This window comes from Dryobates pubescens, chromosome 2 (genome assembly GCF_014839835.1).
Source record: "Dryobates pubescens isolate bDryPub1 chromosome 2, bDryPub1.pri, whole genome shotgun sequence".
NCBI lineage: Eukaryota > Metazoa > Chordata > Aves > Piciformes > Picidae > Dryobates > Dryobates pubescens.
Genome location: NC_071613.1, coordinates 18,782,171 through 18,788,170, shown reverse-complemented (window position 1 = coordinate 18,788,170; position 6,000 = coordinate 18,782,171).

The following is a 6,000-nucleotide window of genomic DNA, read 5'->3' as shown; positions in this document are numbered from 1 at the left end:
CAGCCAACAAAACAGCAAACAAAGGAAACACATAAAGCTGAGTGAACAGCTTAGGAAGAAGAAGAAAAAACTAAAAAGTTCTTTGTAACCCTTAACAAGCTCATAGCAACCAGATGACACACTAATTTACTGGCTGCCTTACACTGTGCAGCCCCTAAAACTAGAGTAAACAGTGCATTGTAGGAATGATACTCAGCCATTCATTATCTCACCAAGCAACCCAGTTACAAATGTAGAAATTGGTTTGTTTTATAAACTGTATTCCCTGAAGAAAGACCAGAAAAAGGGGAAAAAAACCAAACATTGCCATTTCCCAGTTTTTAATGGACTCAAAGGTGTTTGCTCATAGGTTTCATTTGACACCTATGCCCCAATGCCAGCTAACTGCCTTAAATTTATTCCTGATTTTCTTTAGATCTTTTTATTCATGAAGCATCTTTATCTTGGACACTGAAGATCCTACAAAGCCACAACTGTTGCCACTAACATCCATTCCACGTTCAAAGACACTTCTAGCTTGAAGGTGTTTATCTTTTGCCTCTACATTTGCTTTACACTGAATATCCTTCTTGCAAAGTCCTGGTTTCTTATTTGAGTCTGGGGGAAGCATCACTGAGAGGCAGCATCACAGATTGTGGAGAATTTGCCGCTTCTCAGTTCTAGAGAGTTTCACAATCTACACACTTTTCTAAAAGTAAAATACTTGAGCTTTAAAGTAATTTTCCCAAGTTCCCCCAAAAAAACTAAATACATGTTTGCCACCTTATACTTTTGTGCCTCCACACAACTGCATGGATCACATTTCCCCTCTACCTTAGTCACTCCACACAAACCCAGCTTTCAACCTCCTGGATTCTTCCTTCTCCAAACATCACTGCAGTTCTCACCACTGAGACATGGAGAAACAGCAAATTCACATCTATCATCTCGGACAATTTCACTGTAGTGCTGGATAGAGTAGTGCTGTAATCTTATAGACACTCACACTGCATGCTTCTTATGCCCCAGTCCACTACACAATCTCTCCAAGTACTCTTTCAGTATTTCATCACTAGCTTCTTCCACCATCCAAACAGCTGCCCCCAAATGCTTCAAGCTTTCCTGTCTCCAAGCTGACGCTTTTCTGACCCTCTTGTCTTCTCCTTCTGGTCTTCATGCTAGGCCTCCTTTTGCCATCTGCAGAACTCTAGCTCCCACACACAGCCCCCTCTCCTCCTCCAGACACCAGTGCAAGCCATGGGAGGACGTCGGATCTGTTTTCCAAAAGAGAGCATTTGGGGCCTTGTCATTTGCAATCAAAAGCCAGCCTCCTGGCAGAAAAGAGAGTTTGGATTAAATCAGAGAAAGAGTATGTTTTAAAAGCTTTGCTCTCTGCCTCATCTTGCTAGAGCCCTCATCATCAATACACCTCTTGGGCTTCTTAACACACAGCCCTGGGCCACTTGTAGACAAGCAGTAAGCACAGTCTTGCCTTCACACAGCTGGAACAAGCCCACAGTAACTACATGCTAGCAGCAGCAACGCCCAGGAGCTCTTCTGGCAGAGAGCAACAAGCCAGTTCTACCCCTACCTGTCCTAGAGACTGCCTTATTTAAGGGCTAAGGAAATTTTAAGGTTAAAACATGAAGGTTTTGCTGAGCCACTTCTTGATTTTGCAAGGATCTGGCAAAAAATAAACTTAGCTCCAGTAGTTTGTTGAGGAATTCAATTAGATCTGGCCCATAGCCAAGGTCAGCCATTAGAGAGTACTACACTCTTGTCTGCCCGTACATTTTGAGACGATGAAACTCCCTCAACCACTGTTCTCCTTGAGAGCCTTAAAAGGGTTCCCTCACTCCAGCAGAGCATCTCTCACAGCCATGTTATTGCTGGAGAACTGAAAAAATACAGAATAATACCTACATCTGCTCTACCCAGCATACAGAGGGGTTTTTTCTACTTCTCTTGCCTGGAGCACCCAGACAGAAGACACAAAGCTGACTCTAGCAGAGAACAAACCAGACACCTCACGCACAGCTTCTGCAGTTCATGCAAGGTTTCACCTCTTCTTCAGGCTGTCAAGAGGCAGCATGAAAAACTGCTTGCATCCACTCCACAAAGGACTCAAGCCTCTTGCTTAAATCATAGAATCATTTGGGTTGGAAAAAACATGTATGATCATTGAGTCCAACTATTCATCTAAGACCACCATGGCCATTAAACCACGCCCCCCAAAGTGCCACGTCCACATCTCTCGAACACCTCCAGGGATGGAGACTCCACCACCTCCCTGGCCAGCCTGTTCCAATGCCTAAACACTGTTTCAGTAAAGAAATTTTTCCTAGTATCCAACCTAAATCTCCCCAGCACAATTTCAGGCCATTTCCTCTTGTCCTGACACTCGTGAGGCAAAACCATCCCTTATCTCACTCCAGCCTCTTTTCAGATGGTTGCAGAGGGCAATGAGGTCTGCTCTCAGCCTCCTCTTCTCCAGACTAAAGGACGCCAGCTCTCTCAGCTGCTCCTTACCAGACCTGTTCTCCAGACCCTTCCCCAGCTTTGTTACCCTTCTCTGTACACACTCCAGCAACTCTATGTACCAAACCACTCTTATGTCCCAATTACTACTCCTATTTTTCTGCAAAAGGACTCCTTTTCATACCACACACAGCAACATAATAAATTTGTTGGCATATAGTCTCTCTTCTAACACAGTGTAGTCTTCTAAGTTCTCCAACTTGACCCAGAGCAGAAAAAAACCCAAGACTTCTTTCTTTCCCAAAGGAGTGCCACTGGGAAGCAGAGCATACAACGGGTAAGTAGATTAAAAAAGTACAAGCCAACCAAAGACAAAAGGCCTTACCTCAGGAAGAAAATCTGGCACTACTACACTGGACTCCGAACAGGCTGCTTCTCCCACCAGGCTCCAGCCAGCCCATTAGCAGCCAATTTGAGAGCTCACAGGTGCTAAAAGCAGAGCAGTCTGGGTACCTTGCTGTGGCAAAACCCTGCAAAGCAGAGGGAAGGTTTACATCAGCCAGAAGTGGTCAAATGCTCTAATCATACTAAGTCTACCAAAAGCCTTACTAACCCAAAAAAGCTTTCTTTTTCTTGTGCAAACTTTCAAAAACGTGAAGCCACTGATGGCTTTTCACCCTTTCCTTCTCAGCTGACAAGTACATTCTTGGCATTTCTGGTTCTGACCTTCATTTTCCCCAAGTTGTTGCCTGGAACAGTGCCTGGAAGCCTTAACTGTAGAGACGTAAAGACCTCCAGGGGCTAGACAGTCCAGGAGGTGGATCCAGGAAATTGTGATTTTTGTTACCCAATCCCATAATCCTGCTATCTCTTTATAAACTGGCAGCAAGGCCAACTCAGTCTCTTCTCCCTCCTTTTGGCTCTCCACAGGGAATCCTTATCTGGTAACATGGGGGCAGAGGCCTGCTTGTGGTCTTCAGAGGCCTGGCTAATTTGTCCTGTGCCATTTTGGCCTGTTTAGGCCTAATGAAAAGGAGACAATGCTGGGGGGGTGGGGGGAGCACTGGGCCTTGTAGTTTAGTCTGGTTGGGGGAAGGTTTTGGGTTTTTTTCATGTATCCTGTACACGTATTAGGAGTTAAGGATTCATGTGTTCTGTATTTTCCTGTATATTTATGAATATAATTCTGCATTTCCCTCCAATTCAACAGGAGCATTTTATTTTACTTCCTTTGGGAGTAATATTCTATCTGTCCACTCTTTAAACAAAGACAAACAAGCGCTCAGCACCAGCCATGCAGCTTGGTACAGCTGCATTCTGACACAGGGGTTTTGGTTTGTTGCTGGGGGGGTTGTTTGTTTTTCTTTGTTTATTTCATGTATCTATTTGTATGTGTGTGTGTATATATGAAAAAATACATATGAAAATAATAATAATACAAAATATATAGGGCGACAGGTACAAACTTCAACATACAAAGTTCCATCTAAACATGAGGAGCAGCTTATTTAATATAAGGATAGTGGAACACTTGAACAGGCTGCCCAGAGAGGTGGCACAGTCTCCTTCACTGAGACATTCAAAACCCACCTGGATGCCTCCCTGTGTGATCTACTGTAGGTGAACTTGCCTTGGCAGGGGGACTGGACTCAATGAGGTCTCTTCTAAACTCTAAGAAGTGCTGGTTATGCTGAGTTGGGTGGGGAAAACATCTTAATTTGTTCCAAGGACTTCTCAGGATATCAGGTAGTGATAGAACTAGGGGGAATGGAATGAAGCTGGAGGTGGGGAGGTTCAGGCTGGACGTGAGGAGGAAGTTCTTCACCATGAGAGTGGTGAAGCCCTGGAATGGATTGTCCAGGAAGGTGGTTGAGGCCCCGTCCCTGGAGGTGTTTAAGACCAGGCTGGATGAGGCTCTGGCCAGCCTGATCTACTGTGGGGTATCCCTGCCCATGGCAGGGGGGTTGGAACTAGATGATCCTTGTGGTCAGAATCACAGAATCACCAAGGTTGGAAAAGACCTCAAAAATCATCAAGTCCAACCCATAACCACAGACCTCATGACTAAACCATGGTACTTCCAACCCTGACTGATACTAAGTAGAAACTTACCTTTTGTTATGATTCTAGGTTCGGGAAGTAAGTTACAGAGTAGCAGAGTATTTTTCAGTTTGAGACGAAAAGCCAATAAACCCATTAATTTATATCTTAATCACCTTTGCTTGGACAAAGCAGCTGCCTTCAACAAAAAGAGGGATTTTGTTTAAAAAGTCTTTCTACCTGCTTTGGTTTTCCAAGCTATTCCTGGGAATTTGAGCTGAAAAGATGTGGGGAAAAAAGATGTGGGAAACAAAGAATGCTACGGAGGAGAACACACTGCTGGATTACAAATGCAGGTAGTGCTGACAGCTGATGCTAATAAAGCCCTTTTGAAGACAACTTCTCTTGCCTTGTTGTGGCTGCATAAGGCAGGAGAAGTGGAAGAACAGTGGTGCACAAAAACATTTTTGGCCTTTAACCTCCACCAAGGAAGTGTTGGGTTGTGATGGTGAAAGCTACAGGCTAAGCTGTATCCCAGAGGTTCTCCCAGGACAGGGTGGGAGGAATACTGATTCACCAGATCCAATTTTAGATGTGGTTTGCACTATCCTTTCCAGGCAAGTCACTCACCTCTCTGAGCTCAAATTCAGGCTGGGAATGAGCTTGGTATTTGAGACAAGAAAATCAAACAGCATTTTTACTGCCCCCTCTCTGGCTCTCAGAGCAGAGTGGCATGGAACTGTTGGAGCAGGTCCAGAGGAGGGCCACAAAGATGATCAGGGGGCTGGAGCACCGCCCCTTTGGGGACAGGCTGAGTAAGGTGGGTCTGTTCAGCCTGGAGAAGAGAAGGCTCCAGGCAGACCTTATAGTGGCCTTCCAGTACCTGAAGGGGGGCTACAGGATTGCTAGGGAGGGACTTTTTATGAGGACTTGTACTGAAAGTCAAACCCCTACTAAAAAATAAGGCATGAAAGAAAAGTTGAAAGACATTGAGAGTGATTTGTAGTGATACAAGGGTTTCTAGTGATAAAATTAGGGGATAGCTTTAAGCTGGAAGAGGTAAGATTTAGACTGAATATTAGAAAGAGATTCATTACAGTGAGTGGAACAGGTTGCCCAGGGAGGTTGTGGATACCCCCTCCCTGTCAGTGTTCAAGGCCAGGCTGGATGAGGCCTTGAGGAACCTGTTCCAGTGGAAGGTGTCCCTGCCATTGGCAGGGAGGTTGGAAGTAGATGATCTCTAAGGTCCCTTCCAACCCAAAACATTATATATGATTTTTTTTTTTTAATTACTTGTCACAAAGGGTAGGAAGACTAGATCCTCATTTTCTGTAGCACAGCACCATGTTTAGCCACACAGTACTCAGGATATTTAGCCTGGAGAAGAAGAGGCTCGGGGAGACCTCATTGCTCTCTACAACTACCTGAAAGGTGGTTGTAGCCAGGAAGGGGTTGATCTCTTCTTCCAGGCAACCAGCACCAGAACAAGGGGACACAGTCTCA